General features: G+C 35.3%; 1 long non-coding RNA gene across 1 annotated transcript in view; it reads right to left on the bottom strand.

The window, feature by feature from the left end:
* LOC118846387 overlaps nt 1-12,310 on the bottom strand; it is a 38,595-nt gene extending 26,285 nt beyond the window's left edge. Inside the window, exons 1-2 of the long non-coding RNA XR_005010188.1 lie at nt 12,205-12,310; nt 5,848-5,911 (exon numbers count right to left, since the gene is read on the bottom strand). This is a non-coding gene — a long non-coding RNA (uncharacterized LOC118846387). The remainder of the gene's footprint in view (nt 1-5,847; nt 5,912-12,204) is intronic.
* Between the last annotated feature and the right edge of the window lie 307 nt (nt 12,311-12,617).

The following is a 12,617-nucleotide window of genomic DNA, read 5'->3' as shown; positions in this document are numbered from 1 at the left end:
AGATATTTTACTACAGATAGCTGTTTCAATGTATAGACAATCAAATAAACAGTTAAAGAGTCCTTAATATGCCAAGGCAATTGTGAGATAAAAATGTAAACATAGTCAAAGTTAGATCAGAGTGATGGTAGGTAACAGTAAAGCATGGGGCCACCTTTCCTATGAAATGTGTCCAATTAAGTCAGAAGAAGGGCATTTCGTTATTCTGTTTGTATTTGAATTTTTTAACAGCTGGTTATGAAAAGTCAATAGGTACAACTTGAAGATAGAATTCAGTTTTATCTCTATCAACTGGGTAAAAGAAAGTATCACACCTCAACAATGGCCAAATGTGGAAATCGAATTTTCTTTTTGGATGACAACAAATCAAAAGAACTTTGCTTTACCTTTCCTTCCATACTTTTCCCCCTTCCCCTAAACTTTCATCTTCCAGTAGCAAATAGCAAATTAAGGGGAAACGTACAATGATCTGAGACCAGAAATCCCCAGAAGTCACTAAAAGCACAGTTATTCCTATCAAGTAATGTGATCCTTGGCTCAACCACAATAGAAAAATGAACCTGAGGATGGACTGAGAGTTTGGGAAATAGTGTTCTTTTCAAATGATTAAATCCATAAAATTTGACTTTCTAAATAAAAGGTAGTCCACAAAAGCAGTGCTGAAGGGATTTAGTTTCAGAGAAGTTAATTAGTTAGAAACTTAAAGCTTAAAAGCTAAATGTCATACTATGCTTTAAAAAAATTCTTTGGGTAGGGGAAGCATGAGGAGAATCATGTGGAATTGTGATCCTTTTTGGGCCAAGTCTTCAAGGTATCTTACTCACTATAACCTCTGTTAGAAGGATATGCCCCAGTGAGATTTTAGCAAAAGCTAAAGGTCTACATGGAGAAAGGCAATGAAATATAAAGAGGAAAGACTTCAAATGCAAAATAGTCATTTCCCACCCTTGAAAAGGTTGGAGCCTTGAATAGCTCAATTGCAAATGAAAAGGCCAGCAAGATAATAAATTTACCTCCATTGCACAGAGTGAATTCATACATTTGTCCCTAGCCATTCACATACTTAAGATTCCCAAATGATATAGGAAATAAAACTCACTAAATTGAAACTGATCACCCTAAGGAAGCATGGAGTGGCTTATTGAAGATAGGGTCTTTTGAGCCAAGAACAATCAAATAAGAGAAACAGAATTTCTCCTGTCTCCTGCCTAGGAGAAACAAACAAGGGAAGAAGTTAAAGGGAAGAGGCTTCTGCCTGTCCTAAGCCTTGTCATTGATCTAACTCGAAGAGTTCTGTGGAACTCAAGATGAAAAGAACACTATGCAGCTCCAAATGCAGATAGAACAATACTACCCAGCCAAGACAGTGCTTAAAGGTAGAAAGACCACAGCTGCCCACAGAAGAGCAAATTTGGGGATTCCAAAGGATCCACCAATCTAGCAGAGACACCAGATCCTGAGAAAAGGCGCCAATCCAGCAAACACTCTCCAGTGGCAACATAATCTTAGGGAGCTGATTGACCCTGTCCAGGTGCAAATCAAGTTGATAGCTGAGATACCATCTCTTGCAGCAGGGGAACAACCCATCCAGTGGCCATGCCACATTCAAGAGTGCACTTGGTCCAGTGAACACTTTAAAGCACCCTCTTCAAGTTCTGAACCCACTCTTCTGAGAGAAGGGAGAGTGGTGAAAATGTCTAGGAGGGATATTTTTGTACTTTGGTTCTTCTTATGTATTTCTTCAAAAAATATCCTTTTATTAAAGTTTAATGATGTTAATTGGTTAAATTGATAGCAGAGCACTAATCAATGGAAGAGATACTTAATGATTGATATTGGGGAGAACACACCAGAATTGGGGTTTGTGAAATATCATTTGAAGGACCTACCCTATAAGACCCTGGGTGGGATTTGCCCCTATCACCTTAATGAGAAGACAGCTGCCTTCCGGAGCCCAACTTACCAGAAGGAACTGTTATAAGGACCAATGAGAGTTAATTACTTAACCAATAAGAATTTATTGAACATCTATTATGTTCTGAGTACTAGGCCAGATGCTAGAGATATAAAACCAAAAGCAAAGCAATCCCTTTCGATGAGGAACTTACACTCTAATAGGGTAGGCAACATCTACGTACATGTGTGCATTTGTGTGTGTGTGTGTGTGTGTGTGTGTGTGTGTGTGTGTGTGTGTGTGTTGAGGACAAGGACTATCTTTTGCTCTTTGTATATCCATTTATCAAGCTCTTATTATCTGTCAAGCACATAGCACTGTGCTAAGTGTTGGGGATACGAAAATAGGCAAAATACAGTCCCTGCACCCAATGAGTCGATAGATAGATAGATAGATAGAATGATAGATAGGTAGGTAGATCTATATAAAGTCTGATTTTGATGAAATTCCAGGAAAGCAATTTTTAAAAATCACAAAAATATGTCATAATAAATTATTCAAAGGCTATTGGGGTACTAACAAAATGTTAAAGGCCTAATGAACTAAGAAAGTCCTGATAAGTTGAGAAGAGTGACAGAAAAGCTGCTTGGGGTGGAGGTGGTAGAATGAGAAAGAAAGAGATAGGGAGATTCCCCTCACTTTCAATAACTATGGAAAATAAATAATTTTGCAATATACATGTACATGTGGCATGCAATGCTTGAATCTATATCATGTCCAAGTAACAATTATCTGTTCTCAAAATGCAATCTGATCTCTTACCTAGAAGATGTAGTAGAGGGGCAGGACACTTCCACACCCACCAAATTCAGACAGAAAATAGTTTTCTTTTAAATATATAGAAGGGATTTTAGTTGAAAAAAATGGGAAATTATCTAAAAACACAAAGGGAAATCCAGGTCTATGTTTAGAGTTTATAAGGTAGAACACATCACATAAAAAAAGAAAGAGAAAGGAAAAAAAGGAAGAGAGAAAGAAAATTGCTATCATAGGACCATAGATTCAGAGGTATAAGAGACCTCAGAGGCCAATTAGTTCATCATCACCACTACCACCTCATTTTACAGATTGGGAAACTGAAGTTGAGGGAGGTTAAATAACTTCCCCCAAATCATAAAGGTAGTAAGCATCAGATATAGGATTTAAACCCAGGGTCTTTGGCTACAGAACTATTTCATGTTCCATCACACCAGATCGTCTCCACTACTGAGCTCAATACCAAAGAGAATAGTGAAAATGTAGAAAAACAATAGTAGACATGCTAAGAAATGCTAAGAAGATGAAATCCAGACATGAGTCAACACTAAAGTCCATAGGCTCAGATAACTATATGAAATGTGCAAAGTATGAGTAATGAATAAGAAAAACTTTCTAACACAAAGACAAAAATTTGAAATCATAGGTATTGCTTGGAGCTCAAGCTGGCTCTTGATGGGTGTACCCTACTCAGAAGATAAAAAACAAGAGTTAAGGCAGTTTTGAATATTAAGAAGGTATACTTATGTGAGGAACTCCAGGAATCAGCTTCTGGAAAGCATTTGGGTGAAGATCAATGAAAGGGCTACAGAAATTTACAAATTAATTCAATCAAATATCTAAAGAAAACTAATTCTAGCATTACGTAAACTATTTGTGACACTAGGAAAAGAAGAGACCCCTCCAAATTCTTTCTATGATACAATTACAGTCTTGATATCTAAATCATGGAAAGAAAAATCAGAGAATGAAAATTAGATCAATATACCTGATGAATATTACTGCAAAAAGTTAAATAAAATATTAGCAAAGAGGCTATAGCAAAGTAATATTATTCACTATAACCAGATTAAATTCGCATCAAGAATGTAGGTTTTTTTAATATAAGGAAAGTTACAAACATAATAGACAATATTCATAGCAAAATAATTTTAAGTCATATGATATTATTAATAGATGTTTAAAAAAACTGTTGACAAATGCAAAACCTATTCATGCTAAAAAAATACTACAAAAGACAATCACAAATGGAATTTTCTTTAACATGGTAAGTAGTATTATCTAAAACCCAGAGCAAACATTATTATAATACGGAAAAGTTAGAAGACTTTCCAGTAAGATCAGGAATAAAGCAAGAATGCCCCTTATTACCACTACTATTTAACATATGCTAAAATCTCAAGCTCTAGCAAAAAAAAGAATAAAAAGATAAGAAAGAGAAATTGAGAGAATAAGCATAAGTAAAGATGAAACAAAATAATCACTTTTTGCGAATAATGTGATGCTCTATCTAAAAAAACCCTAAAGGGTCAACTAAAAATTAATCAATAAATTTAGCAAAATTACAGGATATAAAATAAAACTATACATTGTAATAATATTTATGTATATTACCAACAAATGCTAGTAGAAAGAGATGAAAATAAAAATTCAATTCAAAATAATTACTATATATATGTAGTATATATACACACACACACACACACACACACACACACACACACATATATATATATATATATATATATATATATATATATATATAAAATACTTGGGAATCTACCAAATCATACATCAGAACTACATGATTGCAACTACAAAATATTCTTTTGAGAGATAAAGAGTTGTTTTGGTACTAGGTTTTGGGTATTTTTGTTTGTTTGTTTTTAAGAGAGGTAAATAAGTGGAACAGATTAGGTACACAACATATAGAAACAAACAAATACAGTGGCCTAGTGTTTGATAAACTTGAGTATCCCCAGTGACTGGGGAAAGGAAATTATCTGACAAAAATTCCTAGAAAAGCTGGATAACAGTCTGGAAGAAATTAGATTTAGGCCTACATTTTACACCGTAAACCGAGATAAGCTCAAAATGGATAGATATAAAAGTTTACATCATAAATTCGTAGAGCAAAGAAGAAATTATCTTTTGGATTTATAGATAAAGGGGGACACATGACTAAACAAGCAATAAAGATCACATAGGATAAAATACATAACTTTGATTTACATAAAATTTAAAAGATTTTGGACAAACAAATATAGTTTGGTAAAAAATGAAAGACAAATAGGTAACTTGGGTGGGGGGGAGGGGAACCTTGGCAGCAAGTTTCTCTAAAAAAGTTCACATATGCAAAGTATATAAGGAACTAATTCAAATGTATAAGACTAGAAGCTATTCCCTAATTGGTCAATGGTTATGCACAGAGGGTTTTCAAAGGAACATATCCCAGCTGTCAATAGTTATATAAAATACTCCAAGTAATTAATTAGAGAAATGCAACTTAAAGTAATTCTGAAGTTTTTCTCATATCCCTCATATGGGCAAAGTTGACCAAAATATACAATCACAAATGGAGGGCTGTTGAAAAATAGGTATTTTAATATACTGTTGGTGAAGCTGTGAAATGGGACTGCCATTCTGCAGAACATTTTGGAACCATGCACAAAAAATCATTAAACTATACACACCCTTTAGCCAATGATGCAATTATTAAGTCAATACCCGAAAGAGAGCAAAGAAAAAGGACACAGATGTACAAAAATATTTCTATCATATCTGTTTGTGGTATCTATTGGTTTATAGTTGAATATTATTAATTACACATGGAAATGGTTAAACAGGTGAAAAATTATGAATAAGAGGACGTTAATATTTCATAAGAAATCATAAAAGATTTAGTTTCAGAAAAACCTGGGAAGACCTGCATGAATTGATGCAGAGTGAAGGAAGCAAAACTAAGAGAACGATAAATACAATAACAAAAATATTATAAATAAAAAATATATTTCAATAGCTTTAAGAACTCTGATTATTGTAATGACCAACCATAACTCAAGAACGGTGATAACGAAACATGTTAGTTGGCCTGTGGATAGAGAAGTGATGGACTATAGATGCAAAATAACACATACCTTTTCAAACAGCCACTGTAGTAATTTGCTTTGTGATACATATTTGTTACAAAGACTCTTGCTTCTTTATTTTTTGCAATGGGGAGTGGGAGATCCAAAAGGGGAATAGATATAGAAAGGATAGTAGAAAACAAAAGAAAAGAAAAAAGGGTGTTGATTAAGGAATCTCTTTTAAAAAGTGTAGCAAAGCTGAACAAGTTGTGCTATGTGATTGTGATATAACATTATCATGCTATAAAAAATGATAAACTTATGCTTTCAGAAAAACCTGGGAAGACTTATGTGAACTGGTACAAAGAGAAGTGAGCAGAATAAGAACACTGTACACAATAACAGCAATACGGTACAATGATCAACTTTGAATGACTTAGATATTCTTAGCAATACAATTCCAAAGAATTTATGATGAAAAATTCCATCCACTTCCAGAAAAAAGAAATGATGAAGTCTGAATGTAGATCAAAGAATATTTTTTTACTTCTTTGGTCTGTGTTCTCCTTTGCAACATGGATAATATGGAAATATATTTTGCATGACAGCACACATATCATCTATATCAATGTGTTTGCTTTCTTGGGGAAGGGAGAGCAGAAGGATAGGGGAGGGAATCTGGAACTCAAGTAATTGAGAAAAAAATTTAAAAATTCTTTAAAATGTTTAAATTCTTTAAAATGCAGAGAAGAAAATAGAAAGAATTCAGAGACAAGCAGGACTTCTTTGAAAGCTATAGGTTGAGTTTGTTATATACAGTACTTTAAAAGAAAGCCATAAATGATAGAGTCTATAGTTTCCTATACTACTCACTTTTTCTAGTCTACTATATATGTGGAAATATCAATTTCATTTGATGTTTGTCGAGCTCAGAATAATTTTTCACTTAAAAAGTTAGTGAAAAGAGAGATAAAAATGTTATTGTTATAAGAGTTTGTTGCAGACCATCTGGACAGAAAGAGGATATAAATAAGGAGCTCAGTAGACAGATCTCAAGCTAGCACAGATGCAAAATATACAAGTTATAGAGGACTTGAATTATTCATACGTCTGTTAGGGTTCTCAGACAAATGAAAAGCAGCTATTAACTTCTTGACTAGCCTTAATGATGATATCATCCTTCAAAATGTAGAGGACCCATCAGGAGGAAATTCTATTCTATATTTGATTTTCATCAATAGAGAGGAGCTTTTTGCTAGGGTGTAAATGACCAGAATCTTGGAGAGAAGTAACCATTCTTTACTATAGTTTCTGTAGATGAAAAAAGCCAGGCACTGACTAATAGATATCCTAGAATTTAGGAGAACAGATTTTGAAGCACCTAAAGGAAGAAAATGGAGAACACTATGAACTAAATTCTCTATAAGACAGCCCAGGACAGAAGGGAATCCCTTTTTAAAAAAGAGAGAGAGAAACCATTTAGATAAGGAGAGAGATGGGGATTTGTCTTGAGACCAGTGTGAATGTATAGGGAACAACAAACTAAATTAAATGTTTAAAAGATATAAACAAAAGATGAAATCAAGGGTGGGTACCAAAGGACTAATATATAGATGCACCATAGTCCTGTAAGGATATTGTCAGAATCCAGCTTTTATGATAAGACACCTATAATCCCAGCTACAGGGGAGACAGAAGTTGAAGATCTTTTAAGCTCAGAAGTTCTGAGTGGCCTATGCAGATTGGATGACTTCGTTAAATTCAGAATCAAGATGGTAAAGATCTGGGAGTAGGAGGAGGGGCAGATCGGAAAAGAAGCAGTTCAAAACTGTCATGATGATCAGCAGCAGGATTGGACCATGAGTAATTCCTGCACTTCCAATGTAGGTGAGGTTGGGAGACTCAATCTTTTTTTTTAATTTATCATTTATTTTTAATATTCTTTCATTTTAAATTTTGAGTTCTAAATTTTCTGCCTCTATCCTGCTCCTTCCTGATCCACTGAGAAGACAAGCAATATGATATCAATAATACATGTGAAATCATTCAAAATACATTTCCATGTTAGCCATATCATGAAAAAGCGAGAAAAATAAAGAATGTAAGAAAATTATATTTAAATTTGCATTCAGAGTTCTTCTGCTCTCTGGAGGTAGATAGCATTTTTCATAATTCGTGTTTTGAAATGGTCTTAGATCATTGTATTTGTCAGAATAGCTAAGTGTTTCAAGGTTGATCATCATTACAGTATTGCTGCTACTGTGTACAATGATCTCCTGGATCTACTTGTTTCACTTTGCATTAGTTCATATAAGTATTCCTAGATGTTTTTTGAAAACTATCCCCCTCATCATTTCTTATAGCATAATAGTACTCTGTCATAATTGTGTACCACAACTTGTTTAGCCATTCCACAATTGATGAGCATTCCCCCCAATTTCCAATTCTTTGCCCCCACAAAAAGACTTGCTATAAATATTTTGTGTGTGTATGTGTGTGTATGTATATATACATATGTATATATATATATATATATATATATATATGTGTATATATATATATATATATATATATATATATATATATATATATATATCCTTTTTCTTCTCTTTAACTTCTTAGGGGTACAGACCTAGTAGTGGTATTGCTGGATCACAGTATGCACAGTTTTAAAACCCTTTGGGCATAATTCTAAATTATTCTCCAGAATAGTTGGACCAGTTCACAATTCTACCAATGGTTTATTAGTGTACCTATTCTCCCTCATTCCCTCCAGCATTTGTCCTTTGTGATAGGTGCAAGGTGGCACCTCAGAATTGTTTTGATTTGCATTTCTCTAATCAATAGTGGTTTACAGCATTTTTTCACATGACTATTGATAGTTTTGATTTCTTCTTCTGAAAACAGCCTATTCATATCCTTTGACAACTTATCTATTGGGGAATGACTCTTATTTTTATAAATTTGACTCAGTTCTTCATATGTTTGAGAGATGAAGTCTTTATCAGAGAAACTTGCTGTAAAAATTTCTGATATTAATTCATTGTCTATGTCTTACCAAAATGTAGTTTCCCTGATTATCTCTTTTAATTGGACTATTTTAGTTTTTGCTTTGTCTAAGATCACCATTGCTACTCCTGCTTTATTCTCTCCAACTAAATATAATAGATTCTGCTCCAGCCTCTTATTTTAATTCTTTGCCTGTATCTTTCTATTTCAAGCTTGTCTCTTATAAACAACATATTGTTGGATTCTAGTTTCTAATCCATTCTGCAATCTGCTTCTGTTTTATGGGTGAGCTCATCCCATTCAAATTCATGGTTATGATTACTAACTGATTATTTCCCTCTTCCCCATTTTCTCTTGTTTATCCTGCTCTCTATTTCTTTTTACCTTGTAAACAGTAAACTCAAGAATCTGTTTTGCTTCTGACCATTGTTTCCACTGATCTGCCCTCCCTTTTACCATTCAGGTGCCCTTTCTTTTATTCCCTTTTCCCCCATTTCCCTATTGGGTAAGATGAATTTCTACACCCATTTGAATGTGTATATGTATATATGTATGTGTGTGTGTTTATATGTATTCACATATATATGTATATGTATATATTCTTCCCTCTTTGAACCAATTCCAATGAGAGTGAAGTTCAAGTGCAGCCCACCACCCACATTTTCTTTTTACAAATCACTTTTTAATTATATTTTATTTTTTCCAATTATATATTAAAACAAATTTTAACATTTTTTTAGAGTTCTTGATTTTCTCCTTCCTTCCTTCACTTCCCCCTTCCCTAAGATGGTAAGCAATTTGATATAGGGTTATATACATACTATCATGTAAAACATATTTTAATACTAATTATGTTGTAAAAGAAGAAACAGACCAAAAGAAAAAACCATGAAAAAGTAAAGAAAGTGAAAATAGTATGCTTCAATCCACATTTAGATACCATGAGTTCTTTCTCTGGATATGGACAACGTTTTACATCATGAGTCTTTTGCAATTTTCTTGAATCATTGTATTGCTGAGAATAGCTGTCATTCATAGTTGATGGTTGTATAATGTTGCTGTTACTGTATACAATGGTTTTGCCACCTTCCACTTTGCATCAGTCCATATTAAGTCTTTCCCGATTTTTATGAAATCTGCCTGCTCCTCATTTCTTGGAGCTCATTAGTGTTCCATTCTATTTATACACTACAACTTGTTCAGCCATTCTCCAATTGATGGGCATTCCCTCAATTTCCAATTCTTTGCCACCACAAAAAGAGCATGAATGTCTCTTTAAAGTAAGAAATTTTCCCCATTCTACCTGTCCCTGTCCCTCCCATGCATCCTTCTATCTCACCCCTTCATTTTTTTTGAGATCATCCCAACATAATCAACTCATACTCATGCCCTCTGTCCATGTAGACTCCTTATGAGTGTCCTAATAATACAGTTCTTAGGAGTTACAGGTATCATCTTCCCATATAAGACTATAAAAATTTACCTTTATTGAGTCCCTTATGATTTCTCCTTCATGTTTGCCTTTTTACACTTCTCTTGAGTATTGTGTTTGTCAAATTTTCTGTTCAACTCTGGCCTTTTTAATAAAGAGTTCTTGAAAATTCTCTATTTCTTTCAGTGTCTATTTTTTTCTCCTTAAGGATTATACTGTTTTGCTGGATAAGTTATCCTCAATTGTAATCCCAGCTCCTTTGCCATCTAGAATATCTTATTGTCAGTGCTTCCAAGCTTCCATGGTGGTATGATCTAAAAGAGGTGTAGTCACTGTTCTCTTGGTTTATACTCCGCTCTTTACACTTTGCTCCACTGAAGCTGCAAGCACCAGAGATCTTGTTATCCATGGAACTGAGACCATGTTTCTTGATCTTTTGCAGCCATAAGCACTACCACTCCTCTGCCTTGAAACTGAGACGAGGACTCCTGCTACCTCACGAATGACCACAAGCCCTCCTCTCTACCTTGGAACTGTGACCCAGAGCTTCATATGGGCAATAGAGTTGTTAATCAGTGCCAGCTGCACCCAGTACCAGCAAAGAGTCCCTGTAATCTCTTTCTGACCAGTTGTCTAACCCTCCAGGCTGAGAAATCCTTAACCTGCTGGTGCCATTGTTATGGCCACCTCCAAAGTCCACCTCTGTTGCTGCCATGGTGAGCAGGCCCTCACTCCAGAGTGACAGACCTCTCCTGATGGCCTCCTAAGTTGTCTTAGGCTGCAAAATTGTCTCACCCTGATCTTTTGTGGGCTCTGCCACTCAATAGTTTGATTTAAGATAGTATTTTAAAGTTATTTGGAAGGAAATGTTGGGAACGTTCAGCTGAAGTGGATGCCTCTACTCTACCATCATGGCCCCACCTTGAGACTCAGTCTTTAAAAAGAAAGAATATTGTCATAATGAACTGAGGCAGAAAGAACCTAGAAATTTCCTTCCAATAAAAGTTCAGGACAACAAAAAGGATGTAGTTATTGTTGCTATTAGAAGGAAGAAAATTATTAAGGAAGGGATAAACAGTTTGGGATGGATGGTATCATAGTGATAGATCATAGAGAGAAGGAAGAACTGCTGAAGTATTAGTTTACTCTTGTGTTTTCCTTTTTTATCTGGGAAGAAGACAACAAAAGTGGATAATAGGGAATCAACAGCCAACATGGAGAGCAAGAGCATGACTTGCTGGCTTTTCATAAGTTCCAGTCACTAGACTACCCTGGAGTACTGAAGGAACTAGCAGATATGATACTGCTACAATTGTCCATAAACTTCCAAATTGTGTTTGGAGACATTCTGCAAAAATCATCATACAGATTTTACAAAAAGGAAGAAATCAGAGGACCACCAGCAATTATACTTCAACAAAATGCTAACACTTTACCTGAAATCCAGCAACGAGCCACCAGCACTAGCAGCAGCAGCACCGGCAGCAGCCACAGAACTGCCACTGCCACCACCACCACCACCACCAGAACACCAGCACCACCAATACCAGGAATTACACTCCAACAGGCTTTACACGAAAGCCAGAAATAGGCAGCACTACCACCAGCAGCACCAGCCGCAGTAATTACATTACAGCAACTTGCTAATACTTTACCTGAAAGCCAACAACACCCCAATTGCAAGCCAATTACACCCCAACGCTTTACATGGAAAACCAGAAACAGGCCAGCAGGAGCAGCAGGAGGAGAAGGAGCAGCAGCAACAACAAATACACTCTAATAATATGCTAATACTTTACCTAAAAGCCAGCAAGCAATAGACCACCAACATCAGCACCAGCAATTACACTCCAATAATGTGCTAACACTTTACCTGAAAGGCAGATGCAGGCCACCATCAACAGTAGCAGCCACTGTGGCCAGCAGCAGCACCCTCACCACCACACAAGCAACACCAGCAATTACACTCCAACAACAGGCTTTACCTGAAAGCCAACAACAGGCCACCAGCGCCACCAGCACAGGAACAGCACCAGCAACACCAGCGCCAGCAAACATCATCAGCAATTATGCTCCAACAACATGCTAACACTTTACCTGAAAGTCAGAAACAGCACCAGAACTTGCCATTACACTCATAGGAGGTATTAATTAGAAGTCTTCCTCCAGAACATCTATGTTATACCAAATTCACCTCATTTTCAATTTTGACAGGGCATCTAGTCTAGCAGATGAAAGAAATCAGTGGATAGATAAAGTTTACCTAGATTTAAGCAAAGCATTAGAAAAAGTGTCTCATGTTACTCTTGTGGACAAGATGGCAACATATGAGTTAAATGCTAGTACAATCACAAGAATTTGAAATTGGTTAAATGATCAGATCTAAAGAATTCATTAA

Source organism: Trichosurus vulpecula, chromosome 4, assembly GCF_011100635.1.
Source record: "Trichosurus vulpecula isolate mTriVul1 chromosome 4, mTriVul1.pri, whole genome shotgun sequence".
Lineage (NCBI taxonomy): Eukaryota > Metazoa > Chordata > Mammalia > Diprotodontia > Phalangeridae > Trichosurus > Trichosurus vulpecula.
The sequence above is the reverse complement of the archived record's forward strand: the minus strand, read 5'-3'. Positions and strand labels throughout refer to the sequence as shown.